General features: G+C 41.9%; 1 protein-coding gene across 11 annotated transcripts in view; it reads right to left on the bottom strand.

Annotated features, from left to right (window-relative positions):
• RTP4 (receptor transporter protein 4) overlaps positions 1–24386 on the bottom strand; it is a 163764-nt gene that overhangs the window by 122449 nt on the left and 16929 nt on the right. For 3 of the 11 annotated variants that reach the window (XR_012379169.1, XR_012379170.1, XR_012379175.1), the window contains one exon: positions 20082–23671. The exons of 6 other annotated variants lie outside the window; for them this stretch is intronic. The gene's annotated coding sequence lies outside the window, so the exon portion shown is untranslated. Of the gene's footprint in view, positions 1–20081; positions 23672–24386 lie in introns of those variants that run through there. 2 more of the 11 variants (XR_012379177.1, XR_012379179.1) reach the window with 1 other exon arrangement.

The following is a 24386-nucleotide window of genomic DNA, read 5'->3' on the forward strand; positions in this document are numbered from 1 at the left end:
GTTTTGGGGAGATGTTCTGAGGAGGATAATGTGGTTTGGCAGGGCAAATCTGCAGTGGCACTTGTGTAGGAATAGACCTTCGATTTTAGGACCCAGGTGATCCTGTCTATGTGGAAGTCAGTATGGATGAAGAGAGGGCTGGTTCATCAATTCACCCAGTAAGTATCTACTGAATCCCTGTTTAGAAATGCTAGGTACTGATGAGAGCTAGTGTGGAAAACTTAGAACTGCCTCTTTTAAAAAGGACTACATGGGCCAGGCTTAGAGCTCATGGATCATTCAGGAGAAGGGAAGGTTCCTTCAGGATAGGGTGGTGGTGCAGATAGTTGGGAACTGGAGCAGAGAAATCAAGTCCAAGGTGGAGTTCTTCCATGAGTAGGTGCAACGATCTTCTGGATTCTAGGGACATGCTTGACTATAAAACTTTAGGCCTGGGTATGTTAGCTTCAGTTTCAGGACACCTTGTGTTTCTGGTTAGGGTGGTTAATGTTGGCCATAGCAGTTGATCAGGATGGTGACACACCAACACGGCAGTTTATAGCTATGGGCTTCTGTAGCCAGTACACACAGTCCTGGACATAGAATGGTTCCACTTTACAATGGTGCAAAAGCTGTACACGTTCAATAGAAACTCTACTTCAAACTTTGAATTTTGATCTTTTCCCAGTCTAGTGATATGCATGATACTCTCTTCTAATACCGGACAGGGGTAGTGAACCCACAGCTTCCAGTCAGCCACGGGATCACGATGGTAAACAGCTGATATGCTGACAAGCATTCTGTACCCGTACAGACATTCTGTCTTTCAGTACTGTATTCAATAAATTATATGAGATATTCACCATTTTATTATAAAATGTTCTTTATGTTAGATGATTCTGCTCAGCTGTGTTCTGAGCACATTTAAGGTAGGCAAGGCTAAGCTATGATGTTTTCTAAGTTAGATATATTAAATGCATTTTCAACTTACAACATTTTCAACTAAATGATGAGTTTGTCAGGATGTAATCCCACTGCAAGTTGAGAAAGACCTGTATGTGTTCCATTAAGCGGACTTCCTTGATGAGCTATTCCACCTCTGGGCTTCTAGAGGAAAGCATCTCTCTGCAGTCCATTCTACTTCCAAGCTCCACTGAAACTGTGTTCTTAAAGGTCACCATCAACTCCATACCATAAAATGTTAGTCTTTGTTTTAAGTAACTTAGGTGAATTTGACACTGCTAACCATCTCTTGGCTCTGTCCTTTAGCTCCTTTGACACCATGCTGCCCTGTTTGTCATCCTGAGTCTCAGCTCCTTCTCACTTTTTTCTACTTGCTCATTCTCTTCTAGTTGAGCTTTAAAACCAACATGCCTAAGGTACAGTTCTAGGCATCTTTCCCTCAATATTCTTTCCCTAATTGCATCCACATACCTGGATTTTATTACCCTCTATTCATTAATGACTACATTCCCCCTCCCCCAGCAAACCCCTCCATTTATACAGCTTCTTGCTCCACATATTTGTTGTGATGATTCACAGGCAGTGGTATGCTGGAGCAAGCTCCTTCTGGATCGCCAGAGCCTGTTGCTAAGTTTCCAGAATTTTTTGGAGCTGCTTGTTAAACCATTGGTAGCTTGAAATCAGATATGATGGAAGCACCTATAGCATGAAAATCAGGAAATGCTACAAATCCCCATCCATTTCCTTTCCTCCTGAGAACTGTTTTACCATGCACCACTGCCATAGGCACCTTTAATTTAGCATTTCAGTTCTGCTTTACCAGTATTCTTCCCTCATCTCAACCTGGTTCTGTTCCAGCATGGCCTGCCAGAATAGTGAGGGAAACCACCATCCACCAAGTTGCTTCATTTGAAACTTTAGGGATGACTTAGATACCATTCTCCCTAATTTCTTTACTTCCACCCATTTCTCTGTCTTATTTTTTTAATCCAATTCTATTGTGATATAATTTACATGTACTGAAATGTGGCCATTTTAACTATATAGTTTGATGAGTTTTTGACAATTGTATATACATATGAAACATCATCTCTATCAAGATAGAGACTATTTCTTTTTTTTAATTTTTTTAAAGATTTTATTTGTTTATTTGACAGAGAGAGAGTGAAAGAACACAAGCAGGGGGGAGCTACAGAGGGAGAGGGAGAAGCAGGCTCCCTGCCAAGCAGGGAGCCCGATGCAGGACTTGATCCCAGGATCCTGGGATCACGACCGGAGCCGAAGGCAGACGCTTAACCGACTGAGCCAACCAGGTGCCCAAGATATAGACTATTTCCACAAGCAAATCAGTTCCTTCATCCTTCTTCGGAGGCAATTATCCCCACAACTGACGTCAGGTAACCACTGATCTGCTCATAGATCAGGTTTACCTATTCCAAACTTTTCCAGGAATGGAATGTCATACATCTACACTCTTTTATGTCTGGCTCTTTTTATTCAGTGTCATATTTTTTACATTTATCTGTGTTGTTACATCTCTCTGCAATTGTTCCTTTTCATTTAAGTAGTATTTTACCATATGTATGTACCACATTTGTTTATCCCTTCTTTGACTGGTGTATATCTAGATCGTTACCAGTTTGTATCTAGTATAAATAAAGATTCTATAAAGATTTGCATACAAGCATTTTTATGAGAACATGTTTTCATTTCTCTTGGATTTGCAGATGTTGTAGGACTTTTGTGGGAAGGCAGGATCCAAACAGTGATGCTAGTAGTTCTTTTAATTTTGTTGTCTAGTGGCAGAATAATATGTTATTGCTTTCTTTATTTTCTGAAAGACATCGTGTAGGATTGTTATTATTTCTTCCTTGGATGTTTGAAAGAATTCACCAGAGAAGCTATCTGGGATTTTTCTTTGTTGAATATTTTTAATAAGAAATCTAATTTTTTTTTTAAGTAGATTTAGGACTGTTTAGAATTTCTATTTCCTCAAGTCAGTTTTGACATCTTTTTTCAAAGCCTTCTTTTGTTTCATATCAGACATTGGATTTTTTGGAATAAAGTTGTTCATAATAACTCTTATTATCCTTTAAATAACTGTAGAATCTGGAATAATGTCCCCTCTTTCCTTCTTCACATGGATCATTTGATCTTCTCCCTTGTTTTTCTTGGTGAAGTTAGATAGAAGTTATTAGTTTTACTGAAATGTTGGTCACAAAAGCCAATCAAGATGGTGACACACTGAGTGGCAGGTCATTGCTGTGGGCCTCTACAGCCAGTATACATTCCACTAGGCAGACCTCCTTTATGAGCTGCTCTCATCTCCGGGCTTCTAGATGAAGATGTCTGCTTGCAACTCAGGACCTAATGTTTACAGAGTTAGCTTTTGCTTTCGTTGATTTTCTCCATTATTTGTGCATTCTCTATTTCACTAATTTTTGCCCTTATTTCTAATATTTTATTATTTCACTTACTTTAGGTAAGCAGGAGAGGGAGAAGTAGGCTCCCCGCTGAGCAGGGAGCCCGACACGGAGCCCAATCCCAGGACCCCAAGATCATGGCCCGATCCAAAAGCAGATGCCCAACCAACTGAGCCACCCAGGCACCCCTAAAAAACAATATTTATGCATATATAGAGAGGTTGTGGGGATCTTAAAATAGCCCTGACTCTTATGAAATGGTTTTAATTTATAATAGTCCTTTCTCAGGGCTTTTGAAAGTGGCCCCACCACATTTCCTAATTCTTGTTATAAAGCTGCTGTGAGGATCAAATGAGATAATGTATGTAGAATAATTAGAAGTGTCTGGCATATGATAAGTGCTCAGTAAAGTTTAGTCATGTTGCTGTTCCATTGGTGTTGTTTAGCTGCTGCTTGTCAGTTGGGCCTTGTCTCTGCTAGATGCTAGGCAGGTCGCTCAGGGAGCTGCTCACTCTGGCGACCCCTGAGAACCCTGTCTCAGCTTTTCCTCAGTTCTCTACTTTTAGTTAATGCCCAGGAAAAGGGGTCTCTTCTTTTGTGACAGGGACCAGGTTCCCTGGGCTTCAAGTTGGTTGCGAATATCTTTATACTTGATCTCTTCATCTCTCCAGGAAGTTTCTCAAGTCCCTAAAACCAGCTTCTTGACCAGCCTTTCTCATTTCCTGAGGTGGAAAAGGGGCTGGATCTCAAGTCCATTCAGTAGCCCTTTTAGTGTTTTATTTATTTGTTTATTTGTTCGTTTATATTATTCTTATATTTTTTATCTCTTCAGCAATGTTTGTCTTGCTTGGCCAGAGTTTCCTTTTTTTTTTTTTTTTAAGATTTTATTTATTTATTTGACAGAGAAAGACACAGCGAGAGAGCGAACACAAGCAGGGGGAGTGGGGGAGGGAGAAGCAGGTTTCCCGCCGAGCAGGGAGCCCAATGTGGGGCTCGATCCCAGGACCCTGGGACCATGACCTGAGCCGAAGGCAGACGCTTAATGACTGAGCCACCCAGGTGCCCCTTGGCCAGAATTTCTTGACCGAGTTCTGGACTGGGGTGTCCTAGAAGTAAGATGTTACTGATGGTAGGAGCTGCTATACATGGGACCTGGTGTTTCTATAGCTTCCCCTGTCAGAAGCTCCAGGAGACTGTGGCACCAGTCCTCGCTTTCAACCATCAGCTTAACCAAAGTGAAGAAGGCCCTTGTCTAGAAGTCTTAAAATCTGGCTCTTATCTACCACTTGCTGAGTGACTTGACCAAATGCTATTTGCTCTTTAGACCCCAGTTCTTTCAGCTGTGCAAGGGCTTGTTAATTCACGGGTTCTATGACCTGTTTGAGTTTTTTTGAAATGCACTTTGGGGATATCTATACAGAAGAAATTGGAGGAATTCTTTTCCTGAACTACATCTTTCTTGGACAATGCAAGCCAGTAGTTTATTAGCTAAAGCTTTTGACCTTTCTTAAATGGAGGTTTAATTTATTATCTAGGAAAGAGCCCTGTGCCCTCAGCATTAAGGACACAGAATGAACCTCAATACCAGAAGGACTCACCTTTGTGTCTCCCTCAATCATGCGAGTGAACACGTCAGCTCCTACTTTGAAGGTACCATTTCTCAAATAATAATACGGGGGATAATGATTCTTGGCCACCTACTCACATCAGAATATTGTCACTACACATTACTTAAAAGGCACTCTAAAATAGTGCTTCTCCTGGGATAACTAAAGTAGAAAATGGCAGTAATCACAAGTGCATATACCTCTGTGGGCTGCATTAGCCATGGTCCCTTGGAAGTAGTGGGGGCTGCTTAGCTGATAGGGAAATTGTAAGCATGTGGGCTCAGGTTCTGTGAGGAGCAATTACAGCCCAGAATACAGAGCAATTGTAGGAGGAAGCTGACAGCTGTAATTGAAGAGCATAATATGATAAGTCAATGGAGTGAAAAGGAGAGAAAAGAGTGAAATCCACAACGGCAGGATAGCCATTAAATTCTTGTGTTTGATCATTTTTGTGCCTTGTTTCTCTATCTAAAGAGAAGGACTCCATAGAAAGTAGGCCAGAACTGAATCCTAATCTTGCCATTTACTAATGGTACCATCTTGAGCAAATCATCCTCTCTCAGGTTTAATCCCTTCCTCTGTGGAAACTAGGGTGGTAATGTTTTGCAAAATTGTTGCAAGGAGTAAATGAATCACATATGTAAAAGCAGCTGGTGATAACACTTCAAGACCGCAAATACACATTCTGAGTTCTCATCATGCACCAGGCACTGTACTAGCCATAGAGGAGATGCAGGTAGAAATGACATAGTGCCTGCCCTTCAGGGAAAAAGAGGCTCTGGATGAGAGGCACACATACATAATTACTCGGGAGCAGAAGGCAAACTATTGTTTTACCGTAAGAGAAACCAACTCATGTCAAAATATTTCTTTCAGGCATTTTAAAGATCTGTCAGCTCCTCTTTTACTGTTGATAAAGATCATGTGCATAATTAAGTGAAAGTGGATATATCTGAATATTTTTTCTCTATCAAAAGCATCATACATGGGTTAATTCTTTAATAATAATGATCACAACCACAAACCACTGTATTTATAATGCCTTCTGAGACTCTGAGGATCTGTAGATATCCCTATTTAAAAATTCAGTAATTAAAATGAATTGTCAAGTAAAGCCAATGTTCTCAATTGTGTCATTGCTTAAGCACTAGTCATCCAAAAGGAGAGTCGGAGGTCCCTGGAATGCTCAGTCAGTTGAGTGTCTGACTTTGGCTCAGGTCATGATCTTGGAATCCTGGGATTGGGCCCTGTGTCAGGCTCCCCACTCAGCGGGGAAGTCTGCTTGTCCCTCTGCCCCTCTCTCTGCTTGTACTCTTGCTCTTTCTCTCTCAAATAAATAAATGAAATCTTTATAAGAAATAAAATAAAAATAAAATAAAAGGAGAGTTGGTTCCAAGAAAATCCAGATCTGAATTGAGCAACTAAGGAACACGTCATTGAGGGTTCTGCCTGGCTGGGCCCTGGCCACTTACTGAACCTGAGACTCAGGACAGAAGGTAAGTGCCTCCAAACAGGAGTGATCCTCAAATTCCCAGCCAGAGATAAATTATTTCTAAGACCCTGATGCAGCCCAAAGTGCTGCTCCATGTTCTACTTCCTTCATCCCAACCTTTGCCATTTGCTGTGCTTTCCCGCCTTAAGCCACATTCAGCTGCCACAAGCCATTCCCAGGTCAGATCCTGCTAATTGACTAGGTTCCTGTCTTTGTGAAAGCAGGGGGGCATACACAGACTACAAGAGAGATAACGAAGTAAAGGAAAAGGATATTACCCATAGGGCATCAGGAGAGAAAGCTGCTTGGCGGAGGTAGAATTGGAGATGGGCTTTGAAGAAATGTTTTGATTTCAGATGATGTAAATGACAAGGAGTGAAGGTTCTCCAGTAATTTCTCTGGACCCGGAGCTATAAGTGCAGTGAGGCCCTCCTCCCTTAGTCCTTCCCAGATGGAAGAAGTTCTACTCCTGTTTTGCTCTCCAAGGAATTCTCTGCTTCCCATCACCCAGGGAGAGGGTTTTGGCTCTTTCTTAGTTTCTGAAGGAGAGCAAGATATAGACCAGGTGTCCATAGAATGCAGCAGGCCAGTGTCTGACCTACTACTTTGAAGTCCATATCTTTCCCTACTCACCCCAAATCTATTTCATGCCTGAAAGTTCTCTGCTAGAGAGATATTTCTTTGAATTTCAAAAGCCTTTCTGTATTCTACAGAACACATAGCTGGTGTTCAAAAGTATTAAGAAATAAATATACAGATGAATACTTCATACAAGAGCACATCTTAAACCTTTGCCAGCTAATACTTTCTTGAAATTAATTCACAAGTAGCTGAAAATAAGGTCATATGGGAACAAAAAATAAGGATAATTCATTTTGGAGAGTAGGTTGCAGTTTCTAAAAACCTTCCACACTCATTGTTTTATTTGATTGACGTAACAACTCTATATTATATTAGCTTTTGCTACCTAAGAAACCACTCCAAATCTTAGCGGCTTAAAAAACACAATTATTCTTACAGAGTGGGACTCATTTGGGTGGGACTCATTTGCTCATCTTAGCTGGGTTTGCTCATGGGTATAGGAGTTAACTGGGAGTCAAGTGATGTAGGATGACTCATCTGGGATAAGTTGGCTCTGCTCCACCTTCTGGGACCAATGAGCTGGCCTAAGCATGATCTACTGGTGATAATGGAGGAAGCCCACCAGAACGCAAGTACAAACACAAAGGCCTCTTGAGAGCTAAGCTCAGAACTGTTGTGCTGTCATTTCTATTTTATTTTATTGGCCCAAGCATATTATATGGCTGCACTCAGAGTCATGGTGTAGGGAAATAGCCTCTTCTCTTTTGCGGGCGGTCACATGGCAAAAGGCATGGTTATGGGAGCAGATAAAAAAATTAGGAAACTTAGTGCAATCTATTATAAACACAATGTGGTATAAGGGCAAGCATTACTATCATTATGCTCATTCTATGTGCAAAGAACCTGAATCTCAGAGAAGTGAAGTGATTTTTTTCCAAGGAGTAGAGCTGGGTCTTTTGACACCAAATGCCATTCACTTCTATTGCACCACAGAAGATTTGCCTAGGAACCCATGTGCTCAAGTTAGATGGAGGAGATTCTAGAAGAAGAAATGCCCCTTGAGAGACTGAATACTGTCAACGGTCAGAGGCCAGACAATATAAATGAAAACAGAACTCTGACCCACAACCTCTGCAAAACCGGTCCGGGAAGCCAAACCACAGCTTCTGCAAAATTGACCCTAAACAGTCAGGACCTGCCCAATAACTGCCAGCCACCCTAATCCTCCTACTTCTGCTTTGGAACAAATCAGAGAAAGCCAAATATGCTCCCCTAAATGATCACATAGGATGCCCCTGTTCTAGTTAGTCTTCCTTCAGCTCCACATGCAAAAAATCTCCAATTTGGGGCATACTTGAAGCCTCCCCTTCGCTCACTCTAAAGCTTTCAGACTCTGTTGCCTGCCTTTGAGTCTCTGCCAAAAGTGTGATGGTAGCTGACTGCCTTGCTAAAGCAAGCTCTAAATAACAGCCTTTGCTTTTCCTCATTGGAGTGGTCTTTAGTTATTTCCACATCCTGCCACCTAGACACCAAACAGGAGACTTTTTAGATTCTGCCTGGGAGGTCAGGGGATTGGAGACTGGGCCCAAAATACTCACTTTAGATGTCCCAATTTTTCTCCAACATTGGGCAACCTTCTTGACTCTAGGGAGTGCTTGAAGTCTTTATTTTAATAATGTTGTTTTATTCTTGTATCCTTTTCCTGCAATAAGCCATAGGTTTTAAGCATTGGCATTTTGGGTCCTATGAGTCCTCTTAAACAATCAAACACTGAATAGACACAAAATTGGAACCAACCCATATGTCTGTCAACTGCTGAATATGTAAGAAGATGTGGTACATCCATACAATGGAATACTTTTCAGCAGTTACACACTAAACAAAAAAAGCAAGACACAACAAACCGCATATCACATGCTTCCACTTATATGACACTTTTAGAAAAAGCAAGTTTCTAGAGACAAAAAGCAGATCAGTGGTTGCTAGGGACTAGCTGTGGGAGTGGGGATTGACCACAATCTGGCATGAAGGGCTTTTTAGGAAATACTCCCTCATTTAGAACACTTGGAAACGTTCTAAAATGGATTGTTGTGATGGTTGCACAACTGTGTACATTTACTAGACACCACTTAACTACGAATTTATAATGGGTGAATTTTATGGTATGTGTTTTATACCTCAATAAAGCTGTTTATAAAGAAAGCATTTTGAAAAACACTGTGCCTCGGAAGAGAATAAACATATAGCGTTGAAGAAAAGGAAATATTGTCAGGAGAATTGCCAAGGACCCAACGTCTGCTGTAACATTAGTTGCTCCACTCTACGGAAGCTGGATACTCAAAACTCACTCCTTGAATATAATCCCACTATGACTGGAGTCTGACTTTATCAGGAGCCTTCTGCTTGACCCATTGTTCTTACCTTTGCTGGCTTTTAGCATGCAGAATGCCAACGCTGGTAGGCATGGCAGGTACCTGGGCTTTGGAGTCAGACAGACACGAGTTTGAACTCTGGTTCCATCATGTATCAGCTGTGTGACATTGGGCATATAATTTGGCTTCTCTGATCTTTGATTACCCTCACATATAAATTGGGACTAATAATTCATATCTCATGAGGTAGTTGTGAAGATAAAATGAATTGGTGCATAACAAACTACCTGAAACTCAATGGATAAAAACAATCATTTGATTACATCTAGTGATTCTGTGGGTCAGAAATTCTGGAAGGGTTTGTTTGGGTGGTCTGTATCTGATCCACATGGTATTAGTGGGGGCACCTGGGCTGGGGGAATCTACTTCCAAGATGTTTTCTTCACTTGCATGCTTGGTGCCTCCATGATCATGTGTCATCTAATCTGTTAGGGCCTTTCCATGAAATTTGAGCTTCTCACAACGTGGTGGTCTTAGGTAGTTGTACTTACACAATGGCTGACTTCTCAATAGTCAGGAAGCAGAAGCTGCCAGGCAAGTTGGGGCACTACCTGGAATGGCAGAGCATCACCTTCACTGAATGTTATTGGTCAAAGCAGCCCCAGGACCCATCCACCCCAACACAGGTAGGTGGGGGTAGGTTAGAAGGTTACATTTATTTTTTAAAGATTATTTATTTATTTATTTATTTATTTATTTATTTATTTATTTATTTGACAGAGAGAGAGAGAGAGACAGCAAGAGCAGGAACACAAGCAGGAGAGTGGGAGAGGGAGAAGCAGGCTTCCCGCCGAGCAGGGAGCCTGATGTGGGGCTCAGTCCCAGGACGCTGGGCTCACGACCTGAGCCAAAGGCAGATGCTTAACGACTGAGCCACCCAGGCGCCCCAGAAAGTTACATTTTCACCTGAGTGTATGGATTGGGAGATACTATATAGACATATTGAAAATACAATCTACCACAGAGTTAATGACCACATAGTGCAAGGTTTGGCAAGCCTTTACTGTAAGGACCAGATAGTAAATACATTAGACTCTATAAGCCACGTGGTCTCTGTCATGATTACTGAACTCTGGTCTTGTAGCACAAAGGTAGTCATAGACAATATGTCATAGACAAATTCTAAATGAAGAGTTGTAGCTGTTTTCTAATAAAATTTTATTTACAAAACAGGGGAGGCCAGATTGGTCCATGGGCTATAGTTTGTGACCTCTGATGTAATTCATAACATATAATAAGGGGTCAGTAACAGTAGAAATTATTATTGTCATTGTTATTAAAAGACTTTAGAAAGCCCCTAATCCACTCTTTACCTCTCCTTCTATTTATAATGTAACCTGACTTAGCCAACACTCATGGTTTGATGTCTCTGTCCACCTAGACGCTCCCCCTTTTCACTTTCCTCCATAACTGGCACCTACACTTCAGGTTCCAGTAAACACAACACCCCACCTTAACATCAGCCCTCCCTCTCACTGCTGGAGCCATGCTGGGGCCTGGGCTTATACAATATGGTCAGGCTCTCTTTAAGAAGGAGAATACAGAATTGAAGCAAAAGTGAATCTTTATCTAGAATGAAAAAAATATCACAATAAATACATTTTAAAATGCTGAAAAATCCACAAAATCCAGAAAAATGACATACACTGACATCTGTCATACTTTTCCCTAAAATCTGATCAAGTTTTTATTTGATTTTGTAATATCATTTACTATAGAGGGACTAGAAAGATAATACAGTTTTCTTCTACCATGGTTAATCAATTTTTTAAAGACATTATTGATAGTTTAAAGCCAGTTAGGAAAGTTCCTTTATGCTTTACAACTCTTTATTAATAATGCCATCCAAAGTTTCAGGATTGTTGTCAAACAAGGGAACTTTTATCAAGTTTTTTTCTTGTGGGAGCAGGAAGTTTTCAGGGCATTTCAGGTTTCTTGGTATAGTGACTCATCTTAAGTACTCTGAATCAAGCCACTCATTAATGAGCTTGCTGTTGATGTCCTTGGTGTGGTGTATATTATTAGTTTTTTTATTATCCTTCATTGATATTATCGTTCCAGGTCAGTTCTACAGAATATTTTAAAATTTTCCAATGTGTTTACATGATTCACATCACTTTGTTGATTGGATTATCAAACAATCCAAGAGTTATTTACTAATTTTATTAGAAAGTTGTCTCTTTCTCTTAATGAATTATTGTCTTCGGTAATTTTTGGTTTTGTTACAATTTGCCTCTCAAGATCAGAAAGTTTCTATCCATTCCCTCGTTTGTGTTGATCCCCATTGTCCTGTGTTCCATTAGTTTTTTAAAAACTCCCTGAATTTTTATTATGAAAGGTTTTAAACACACAAAATAATTGTTAAATGGTACAATAAATATCCACTAATTTTTATCTGAATTGTCTTTCAATTCTTCAAAAAATAAATTTTTAAAGGCTAAAACAAGGTATCCTTCATGTATGTTCAAATCAGAAAGCAATATATTCTCACTTGAAATGTTCCGATGTCTTTTCAAATGGCAGCTAAAATGGTTTATTTGAACATTACCAACTCTCTGCATAAAATTGTGCATCTTATTTATGTTCAGATATGTGAAATACATAAATGTGTCCCACTCAATTCAGACCAAATATATCTCCAACTTCCTCATAGCTAGAGCCCCCCCCCCCAAAAAAAACCTACAATCTATCTTATGCTACTTGGTACTAGCAAATCTGAGATAAAGGCAGATTCAGAGTGGGAAAAATTGTGATTTTAACTCAAAGTCATTAAAATACCTTAACCTAGAAAACAGTATGGAGGTTCCTCAAAAAGTTAAAAATAGGCCTACCCTACAATCCAGCAATTGCACTACTAGGTATTTGTCCAAAGGATATAAACATGGTGATTTGAAGGGGCACATGCACCCCAATATTTATAGCAGTAATGTCCACAATAGCCAAAATGTGGAAAGAGCCCAGCTGTCCATCGACAGTTGAATGGGTAAAGAAAATGTGGTCTATCTATCTCTCTCTCTATACACAATGCAATATTACTCAGGCATCAAAATCTTGCCATTTGCAACAACGTGGATGGAAGTAGACGGTATTAAGCTAAGCAAAATAAGTCAGTCAGAGAAAGACAAATATGATTTCACTCATATGTGGAATCTAAGAAACAAAAGAGATTAAAATAGGGGAAGGGAAAGAAAAATAAAACAAGATGAAAATAGACAGGGAGGCAAACCATAAGAGACACTGGACTCTGGGAAAAAAACTGAGGGTTGCTTGAAGGAAAGTGGGGGGCGGGGAGGGATAACTGCGGGATGGGCATTAAGGAGGGCACTTGAAGTAACGAGCACTGGGTGTTAGATGCAACTAATGAATCACTAAATTCTACCCCTGAACTAATAATACAGTATATGTTAACTAAATTGAAATTAAATAAAGAATTTTAAAAAATAGTTCACCTTGGAAAATTTACAGGAACAAACAAATATACTGATAACTTCTATCCCCATGCCCAGTTTTGATTTGGGGGCTTTTTCTTTTTTAAGAGAGCAGGAAAGTGGGCAATATATAGCACAGCAAATATGTGAGCAGGGCATCAGCGACCTCTTCTGCTAACCACAGTGGGAGACTCATGGCAAATCTTTTCCTCTCCAAGCCTGTCTCTGTGTCCCCAACTCAGTATGAATCCACTTTAGCCTGACTATGAGTGTCAAAACAAAGGGACTGAAGAGGAGCCCGGATACCCAACCCAGAGTCATGAGAAACATTTGATTAAAACGATTCCTTTGGGTTTTCATTCTTTGGGATTATTTTTCTCCAAATTTCATCTTTCTTCAAAAGAAAGACCCAAAAGATTTTTACCAAGTCTCCCCTTCCTGCAGCATAAGTATAATCAAAACATACCCTTTGGCTAGAAACATGTTGTCCCAGATGCAAAAAAAGCAAGCAAGAAAGATCTACATAATTTCCTACACAATGACTCCAGAGAACATTTTGCAGAAGACAATTGATTTCCACCAGCACATTCATTAATTTTCATGACACCTTCTCTAAGTTTTGGAAACAAATGAAGTTATTAATATTTGAAGACACTGGGCAGTATTTTCTGGGCCACCTCATAAAAAAGGCTCCACAGTCAACTAAAGACAAGGAAGGGGGTCTAGATCCAAAATCTAGTCTTAGAGCTGGCTTATGAAAAGCCAGGAGCCTTGCCACTGTGACGAGAAAGTGGGTTGGAAACACTGGAGGCATCAAACTGGTTCTCAGAATTGGTACTTCACAATCCCACGTGAGTAGAAAGGAATGTGTGCAGAAGCAGGCAAAGGGGATGGAAAGACTTTGCCAGAAGCCCTCTGCAAACTTCTCCTTGCATCTCAGTGACCACCTTTGTGTCAGATGCCGGTTTATGAACCAATCACTTTCCTTGGAGCTGGGGGGTGAAGCATGTGAGCTGTGTGAGAGAAAGATGGATACCTGGAAAAAACAAAGAAAAATAAAAACTGATGCTTTGTAAGTTAAGAGTGGAAAATGGGCACTGGGCAGGCAACCCACAGTATTCATGAACTCATATTTGGAGCTGTCTTGGTTCTGCACTCAACTGCTTCAGCCCTTACCTGTCTCAGGTTTTCAGTGTCCAATGACGTGGCCCACACCTGACTAGAAGTAGAATTTACTCACCGAGGAGGGAAGCAAGATGAAAGAAGCAAGGTGTTGAGGAGATGGTGTCAAGTGTAGAAGACTGCAAAGCACAGAACTTAAGAGCAGAGTTGAGGAGTAAGATTTCCAGCTCTGTTGTCACCCACTGTTGGATCTTGCATACTCAGTCTTAGTACCCAAATGAGCCTTGGTTTCCCCTTTGATTAAATGAGGATAACAGTACTGGCCTCAGTGTCATTGTGAAGATTAATTGAGATACTAGAAGTGGAATGCTTTGAGCTTGAAACTTCTAATGGATATTTGATTTAAAAAACTGCTATTTTATTATGATTTCTGAAAAGTGAGGACAGTCGACGGGGAAAATGTTGGGGGTGAGGTTGGCAGAGACAACAGCTGGTCCTGGAGGCCCTGTGAGCAAAATCTGAAGAAAGGTTTGATTTGAGGAGAGGGGAAACGGGCTGAAACCACTCCTTCTTGTCTCTGTTCTGTTTTACAGTGCAGCCTCAGAGAAATATCCCTCAACAGTGGGACAGTTCCATAGACAAGGACTAGCTCCAACATCTTAGAGCTCTGCCTCTCCTGCCTCATCCCCTATAAATCTCAAAAACACGCCCCCAACACAGGGGGGTGAACTTGAGCACATTATGTTCTTTCTCTGGGTCTTCATTTCTTAATCTATAAAATGCTGATCTCTCATCATCTCTCATATGCCCTTGGCCCTATTATACTGTGAGTCGGAGAACAAGATTAAAATTTGGGCACAGCACTTCGGAAACGTTCCCATTTCATCCTGAACTGTGATCTAAACATGATGATGGCTCTGAACTTCGCTTAGCCAGAAAGAACTTATCCTTCTTAGAATTTTCCTCCTCTTTTTATTTAGAGGAGAAAAAGATTGCAAAAACAAGCCTCAGAATCAGGGTGTGGGGGTAGATGATTCATTCCCATCATGTTATCTTTTGAATGTAGTTAATAGGTCCCCCTGCACTACCCCCATTCCTTATCTACCTGAATTCCACTGTAGACAAACAATACGATAATGGCAAAGGCAATCTTAGAGACTAGCGAGTCTGATGGACTCCGGCAATGAAGTTATTACAAACTCTGCCGCCCACAGAGGCCTGGCAAGAACAAAAAGATGGCTGTTTGTGCAGATGCCTTGTCATAGCTGAGTGTCACTTGCCTCAGGCTACCAAATTTCTTGGCATATAAGTAACTCACTTATCCTTGGAGACCTCCCAGAAGGAAGGGCATCCGTATTCACTCTGATGAAGAGCCAGGAAATTGAGAGTTTTTCTAAAGCCAAAAAGTCAACGCTAGCTTTGCAAACCTACCTGAGGCTTTCTAGGTTTTATAGGCAGGTTCTCACTCCCATTTGGGAAAACAAATTATTACAAAGTGTTCGAATTTCAGAACTAGAAGGGTCTGTAACAGATGCCAAGAGAGTACATTCAGTACTTAAATCCCTTTTTTTAAATCTCCAGTAGGTGTCCTCTGGCTTCACTTGAAAACATCTAATGAAGTTTCCAACAGAGAATATGTGGAAAAGGAGCCTGGAGATAGAGAAATATGAGGATTGAGTGTAGAAGGGTGGGTGATGGAATGATTAAGGAATCCTGCTAGGGGGAAGACAGGGAGTATTAAGACCACACCTTGGGTTTGGGAAATGTGGGAACGAGAACCCAGTTTGGGCTTCCTCAAAGGTCAGTGTTGGCATGAGCAGCACCTATGGGGGTAAATGGGCCGGGCAGACAGGAAGTAGGGAGTGCATCACTTCCGTAAGCAGTCCTTTCTCCAATTGACGATTTGGCCCTTGTACATCATGGTCTTTCTCTACTATGTTGTAAGGACAGAAAGATTGGTTTGGGCAGAATGAGACCTCATCGATTATCCTACATCTACTAGCAATTACCAGTGTAATTTTGACAAGTTAAAAAAATTACCTAAAACTTGGAAATAGGTGAAAGAGACTATCGAGTACTCTCAATACCAGAGTTGCTCTCTATTTACTGGATTATTTTTCTTCACTATAAGGCAAAAGCTCATTTGGAAAATTTTGTTCCATAGAAATGCAAATAATTTTCTCCCAGCGCAACTAAGAGCCTCAAAGTTCACAGTTTATGATCCTGCTAAACATAAACCAGTTTCTGTACAGCTTGTAAACCTGCAAGCCATTAGATTGCCTACACATATCTGGGATCTCAAATGCTCTTTGGTCCAGTTTTAAATCTTCCTGCTTTCCACGTTAATTAAGGAGCTCAATAAAATCTGTAAAACATATTCATTTAACATCTGAATGAAAGGCATGGTTTTATCTTTTTGAAAATTGTATTTTAACAAGTAACTCACTTCTGCCTCCAAGGATTTGGTCTCCTTATCTGTTAAAAGATGCTTTAGGACCAGAAGGTGTCTAAGGACCCAGTCTAAGGTCTCTGAGCCACTAACCCACCTGGAACCTTCTTTCCCAGCTTCCCAGGGTCTCCAGGGAAAGGGCTACCCTCACTCCTTGGAGCAGAGAACGAGTGCCGGCCAGGACGTTCCCTGCCACCCAGTACCCAGAGAGTGGTCAGAACACACTAGAACACTGTTCTGCATATTGCAGCAATTCAGAGGTTGTTTAGAAGTTCCCAGGAACCAGACTACATTGTTTTCTCCAATTTACTCCCATTCCCCTGCTTCTCCCTCCCCCAACCAGTCCCTACTTGCCACTCTAAGCCTCAGAAATTCCTAGTTCCACATCCCCAAGCTTTTAGTTTAATTAGGATGGTAAGGCAGCTTCCCCTGAGTGTTCACCTATTTCGCAGCCTCAAGTGGAAATCGGTGCCTTTGGGCTGCCGCTGAAGCAACAGAGGTCAAACCACTACACCCCTCATTCCCACTGCTGCAAAGGGGCATGTTAGGATCTCTCTCTAAACCTGTTTCCGGCTCTGATGTCTGATGAATCTGTCCTTTCAAACCTCCAGAGACTTCTCTCCCTCCACCTTCTTGGTCTGAGGATGTTTAGCCATCATACTCCCTGACTTCATGGAGGTGAAGATGTGAAGGGTAGATGGGGCAGAGAACACGAAAGGTGGGTGAAGAAAGACTACTGGATGCATTTAGTATTCCTTGAAATCCACAGCTTTTGGCCCTGGGCTATAGTCAATGACCAACCCATAGGAAAACTTTTCCATTTCAGGGGATGCCCGATTTTGTTAACAGATTTTTTTTTTTTTCTGAGGCTCCTGGGGTCAGATCTCTGTTTGCTTCAGAATCAGCTCAGTGCTCATCGTATTCATAAAACAAATATTTTTGTTTCTGATCCCAGCCTGGCTGACTGGCCTGACTGATAATCCTTGCACATGGCTGGGTGAGGGGTTGCTGAATTTCTCTGCACAACTTTCTTCCCTCCAGTGACATCCTGATGCATTATTTCAGGCTTCCAGTTAATTCCTCAGCATGGGGATAGAGTCATGCTTCTGTCCAGGACAGCCACGTCCTGGACCCTCACCGTTTGCTGCACAAAACAGTTAAAAGTTGGGGTAGCTGAAGTTTGGGTGGAAGGAAAGGCCAACAAGTCATATAATATTTATTGGATATTGAGTGGTTACACAAGGTGCCGTAGAAACAAAATCATCAAGCGCTTAGGTATAGTTATCCTGGAAATCTAATTTGAAAGCTATGTACCTATTTAACACCCTGAATGGGTCTTTTTTTTTTTTTTTTTGTAAAAACACCTTCCTCCTTGGGTGCCTGGGTGGCTCAGTTGGTTAAGCCTGACTTGATTTCAGCTCAGGTCCGGATCTCAGGATTCTGAGTTCAAGACCCCCTGCTGGGCTCCACACTGAGTGTGGAGCCTACTTAAAAAACAAAACCAAAAACAAACACCTTCTTCCTTTATCGGACAAAGAACTTCAGGATCCTCTGCTCCAGTGTAAAAAGAAGTTTCTCCAAGAACTTTGGGTGAAGGAACATTTGTCTCTCTAAGAAGCAAAACCAACTCCAAGTCAATCGCACATCCCTTCACAGAAGCTTTGAATCTCAGAAACACAGTTGTCTCCAGGAACACATCCTGAGCAAGAAAATAAATAGGCAAAGGAAGGGCCGGGGTGGACACTCCAATTTCGCCCCAACCATAAGCAGGGAAACAGGAAGTGCAGAAGGAGAAGCAGGACGGAAGGGGTGGTCGTCCCACCCCGCCACCCTCCCCCCCTTTGCTCTTTCTACGGCCGAGTCATCGCCGCACCCGCAGGCTTCCACCCACTGGAGCCCAACACCACCCCGAGGCCGGGGGTGCCCAGGTGGCCCCTGCGCCGCGGGCGGTTCTCTCCAAAGCCAACCCCAGCACCGCGAACGGGCGCTTTGGTCCCGAGTTGCTTTGGGTCTCGGTGGCCGCCGCGGGTCGAGCACGAGTCGGGGACAGCGGAGTGGGGTGGGCCTGCACCCCGCCGCGTGGCCGTCCCTCGGGAGCTGGCGGGCGGGCACCGGGACCCGAGCGGCCCCGATTGGGTCTGGCGCCCGCTTCATCCCCCGGAGTTCCGATGCTGCGCCCCCACGCGCCCGAGACCCGCACCCGGCCAGGGCAGAGGCGCCCCCCCCACTCCCCCATCCCTGTTGGAATTTCTTGCAGTCATTTCTAGGCTGGAAGTCTGTCCGCAGTGATTTATGGGCTGCAGCAATGCCCACATACAGAGTAGTAGTAAGACTCAAACCGTAACCTCAACATTGTGTTTAAAATGTAGACCAGCAAAAGACTATTTTCGGGGAGTATTTTGCCACGGACGTTCAGAATTGGCGGAACAAGGGATGTTAAAAAGCAGACGTTTCATCGGTTTTATCAGGGATTTGTCCGCACTGAGTCCCACGCCGCCCCGTCCTTCCTCTTTTCCCGCCGCTGACCCAGGAAGCAGTGCTAGTGCCTGGCTAGCACAATGCAAACATCCCTACCAGCTGCATTCCTACAGTCTGAGCATGGTGGCTGCAGGGGGAGTCCGGGCGGGAAAGAAAAGGAGGGCCCGGACGTGAGAAGAGCCAAGGCAAGAGGCCTGTTAGAGTAAGGAGCTCAGGGTGGGGAAACGGGAGGAGCTGGGAGAACCTCGGGAACCTGATCAGGCGCCTTTTTTAAGGCGCCACTTTTAAGTGGCGTTTCATTTTGATTTTTGTGAATGCCATATGTGTACAGAGCTCCAGAAAAATATGCTATAACGTTTATTACAAAAATCTGCCCACCCCCTCTACTTCCGTTTTCATCAGCAGAATCAATCAACCTTTGTCTCAGTTTTGTCCTCTAGTACTTAAACTCCATGTTTCTGCTTCTTGATTTCCAAAACCATCCACGGGTTTCCTCCCATCAAGATAAAGACTTAGTTGTCTTACACCCTCAGCCCCTCAGCTTTTAAGTCCTAATTTTTTTTTTGTTAAAATGCTATTCAGTCGTGATACTTATTATGACTGTGTGAATATTATTCATAGCTAAACGATGTTGAGTAGTCTCATTGCCTTTATTGTACAACTGTTTTGTTACGCCTGCAGTTAATGATCACCTTGGTTTTCATTTTGTTTCTCTGCATATTTTTCCGTGTTCCCGTCTAAATCATCTCCAAACGCTATTGGAAGTGTGAAGTCTTATCCTTTACATTCAGATGGCTCAGGGGACCTCTCTCTTCCCTTTTTTTTGCCCCTTGCAAACATTCCCTCCTGGAGCCTTCCGCCAGCCAGCTCCCGTGGTGGTGGATTTATTTCTTTTCTTAGGCCAGCTGGTAGCCGGCATCTCCAGCGTTCTGAGAACTCACTCAGTCCCTCTGCTGTGTGGAAGCCTCTACTAACCCGGCTCCAGATCTTCACTATACTTGATTCACTTCCTCATTTTGGGGTGTGGGTAATATCCTCTAGTAGCTTCCTGAAAATGGATGCGGGACAGGAAAGGAGGTAAAAATTTGACTTCATGTGTGACTGAAAATGAAGTTTATTCCGTACCTACATTTGACTAAATTTTGGCTGGATATAAGATTCTATGTTGGAAATAATTTTCCCTCAGAATTTTGAAGGCTTCGTTTCATTGTCTTCCAGCTTGCTGTATTCACGTCAGCTTTTTAGTGTCTTGCATTTGAAATTGGACAGAGAGCCAAGGGCTACCAGATTTTTGAGGAAATCCTCTAACATGAAAGGCAGAGACCAAAACAAGCATGAGAAAAATAAGTTAGAGGAGATAGCCAGTACAAGTATCAGAAAATTAGATATGCATAATGTGGTTTTGGAATATACATGAAAAGTATTTACCAAGTTTGCGCCGAAGCTCAGAGTCCAGATAAGACTCAAAGTCCCACATTTGGGCGCCATATGATAGTCGTTTTGGAATATAGGTGAGGTTTGGTGAGGTGGGGTCTGGAGCCAAAGGCCAAGAAAGAATTCTTGAGACATCTTTGGTAGATAAGGTGGTTTATTAAAGCCCTGGGGACAGGACCCACGGGCAGAGAGAGCTCTTGTGAGGGGGTTGTGAGGGGTGGCTGATTGTATTACTTGGGAATTTGGGGCAGATAAGGAAAAGGGAGGTTTTCAAAAGAATTTTCATATGCTAAGGAGGACGTTACAGGAGGCCTTGCCATTGTCAAGGTTGTTCTCCCCCCTGGCAAGGCCTTAAGACAGTTGGGAGCTTCTGGATGAAGGTCATGCATATCCTACCCAGGAGTGGGGGGTGAAGTTTGCAGGGGGTCAGCTTGTGCTTTGTCCTCAGCTAGCCTTCTGCCCCCTCATCATTTCCCCCTAGAACAATTTTAACCCTTAAATCTTTAAGGTTCTTGTAGGCAGAAGCTTCTCATCTTCTGTAACTTCTTCCTGCTGAATAGGGGCATAGAGACATCCCTATCTATAGGTCAATATTGGTCAGTTGCAGAACAGATAGGGGAGTTATGAAGGGGCAAGGCAGCTAAGTCCAACGTGGACAACATATATAAACCTCCTTGAGTAGACAGGATCATCTGTCAGCCAGAAGTTATGGCAGTGAAGGAGTCTTGCGGGGAGGCCGGGAGATTAGGCAGAGATACACCAGAAATGACAAGAAAGTTTAATATTGTTATAAGAGAAGCCTGAATAAAAGACCTTTGATAGTTGACTATAGTTTTCCTCCAGTTCAGTTTTGACCAATCATTAAAGGAAAGAGAGATCATTTAAAACGCCAGTTTGATTTATGTTGGGTAGAAACCCAGAAATATTTTTGTGGTAATCTGGAATGTATGCACAGCATTCTGTTTTTATGATAGCGCAAGTTCTACTTTGTGCAACAGTTAAAACATCTAATGCCATTCTATTTTGTAAAGCTGCTTTGCATATTTGTATTTCTTTAGTATTTAATAGAGAAATGTTATTTTGAGTGTCATTTAGGGCTTTGGCCAATGTACTTATAAAGAGTTTCCATGTGCCAAACATCCTCCAGTCTCAAAGAAGGAACAAAGATGGATGCTAAGTTGTCATACCAATGAGACACAGAACATGTCCACCATTGTTTTCAATTTGGAAGGCTGGCTAGGTTGGTAATGGTTTTAATAATGCGTCCATGCATCCAGGCAAAACCCAGAGTATAGCGGCCTATCCAGCCTGGGCCATGGCCACAAGTTAGAGCCACATAGCCATTGGGTCCCAGCCAGGAGCCAGCCATTTAATACTGGGCTTCCTTGAAGGGCAGTCAGGATTATCAAGGGCTATTTGGTTTTAGAGGGCCACCTTTTGAATCTATATAATAATTTCAGGCCCATTTGATTGGGGAATTATGGCTTGATAATAATCCCCTTTTCTTTAAATTGCTCCATGGGCATATAGGACTAGGAAGGCATATTTGGAGTCAATATATAGATTAATTTTTAAGGCTTTTGCCAATTGCAAAGCACAGGTGGGTGCGATTAAATCTGCTTTTGGGAAAGACTTATTTGCTGACAGGGCTTTGGCCTCAACACTCTTGAGTTAAGACTGATGATAGCATACCCAGATTTTCTTACCCTCTTTTGCATGAAACTACAGCCATCGGTAAACTAGCTGTCATTTGCATTTTTAATAGGGGCATCTTTTAAATGTGGCCAACTAAAATGAACAAGATCAATAACCTCTGAACAGTTATGTTCTATAGAAGTATAAAGGTTAGGGCCAGGCATAAGGGTAGCTGTGTTTAAAGTTTGACAGGGTTTAAGTATTATTTCAGGCATATCTATTAGCATTGCCTGGTGTTTAATAAGTCGGCTTCCCATCATCCACTGGTGGCTTTTGGTCTCTGAGATACTCTGGACCTGATGTGAAGTCCTTACAGTCAGGGATTGTCCCATAGTGAGCTTTGAGGTTCCTTTTACCAGGACGGCTGTTATACGCTTGGCTAAAACTTTTATTTTTTAAAAAATTTTTTTAATTTTTAATTTTTATTTTTTTATTATGCTATGTTAGTCACCATACATTACATCATTAGTTTTTGATGTAGTGTTCCATGATTCATTGTTTGCGTATAACACCCAGTGCTCCATGCAATATGTACCCTCCTTAATACCCATCACCGGGCTAACCCATCCCCCACCCTTCTAAAACCCTGTTTGTTTCTCAGAGTCCCTAGTCTCTCATGATTCGCCTCCCCCTCCGATATCCCCCCCTTCATTTTTCCCTTCCTTCTCCTAATGTTCTCCATGTTATTCCTTCTGTTCCACAAATAAGTGAAACCATATGATAATTGACTTTCTCTGCTTGACTTATTTCACTTAGCATAATCTCCTCCAGTCCCATCCATGTTGATGTAAAAGTTGGGTATTCATCCTTTCTGATGGCTGAGTAATATTCCATTGTATATATGAACCACATCTTCTTTATCCATTCATCTATTGAAGGGTATCAGGGCTCTTTCCACAGTTTGGCTACTGTGAACATTGCTGCTATGAACCTTGGGGTGCATATGGCCCTTCTTTTCACTACATCTGTGTCTTTGGGGTAAATACCCAGTAGTGCAATTGCTGGGTCATAGGGTAGCTCTATTTTTAACTTTTTGAGGAACTTCCACACTGTTTTCCAAAGTGGCTGTACCAGCTTGCATTCCCATCAACAGTGTAAGAGGGCTCCCCTTTCTCCACAACCTCTCCAACATTTGTTGTTTCCTGCCTTGTCAATTTTTGCCATTCTAACTGGTATAAGGTGGTATCTCAATGTGGTTTTGATTTGAATTTCCCTGATGGCTAATGATGATGAACATTTTTTCATGTGTCTGTTAGCCATTTGAATGTCTTCTTTTGAGAAGTGTCCGTTCATGTCTTCTGCCTATTTTTTGACTTCTTTGTTTTTTGGGTGTTGAGTTTGAGACGTTCTTTATAGATCTTGGAAGTCAGCCCTTTGTCTGTAGTGTCATTTGCAAATACCTTCTCCCATTCCATGGGTTGCCTCTTTGTTTTGTTGACTGTTTCCCGTTCTCTTACACCATACAAAAAGATAAACTCAAAATGGATGAAAGACCTCAATGTGAGACAGGAATCCATCAAAATCCTAGAGGAGAACATAAGCAGTAACCTCTTTGACATCAGCCAGAGCAACTTCTTTAAGACACGTCTCCAAAGGCAAGGGAAACAAAAGCAAAAATGCACTTTTAGGACTTCATCAAGATAAAAAGCTTTTGGCTAAAACTTTTGTTTGCAATTGTACATCAATAGAGGGGGCTTCTAGGATAAATATAACTATGAGGGGTGAAACCATCAAGAAGCCCTTTTTGTTTGAGGTCCAGCCTTAACAGTATTCCGATTACAAGGAATCACTGGCAATTGGGAGAAGACTTGTCTTAAGAGATAAGGGCATCCCCAGGTGCATCATCCAATCCAATCGTAAAGAAAGTGGAGCCATCCAATATCTCCACAAGCCCATAGTTAACCCCATGGAGTAGGGTACACTCTGGCTTTTAAGGAAAAATTGCATCATCCCAGCCACACAGTATTGGTCAAGGTGATAGTTTAGTTATACAGTTACTGGGGGATTAATCCTATTCTCCAGTTGTTTAAATAAACATATGCCCATGGGGTCCTGTTATTATCCCCACAGAACAAAAAGCATGAAGATTATCTATACATGAGCTATTGTGTAGAAATAGAAAAGCTATTTCTCTTAAGTTTACCTCAAGTTGTCTAGCTTAAGCAAACAACATTTCAGAATACAACTAGGATTTAACATCCACGAAGGTGGGTTATTGACACATAATTTTTCTCTCTAAAATAATTCTCATTTCCAGAGTTGGTCAAATCAAGACTAATTTGTTTGCAAAACAAGTACAATT

Source organism: Callorhinus ursinus, unplaced genomic scaffold (genome assembly GCF_003265705.2).
Source record: "Callorhinus ursinus isolate GAN/ISIS: 27379988/994484 unplaced genomic scaffold, GSC_fseal_2.0 scaffold1, whole genome shotgun sequence".
NCBI classification, from domain to species: Eukaryota; Metazoa; Chordata; class Mammalia; order Carnivora; family Otariidae; genus Callorhinus; species Callorhinus ursinus.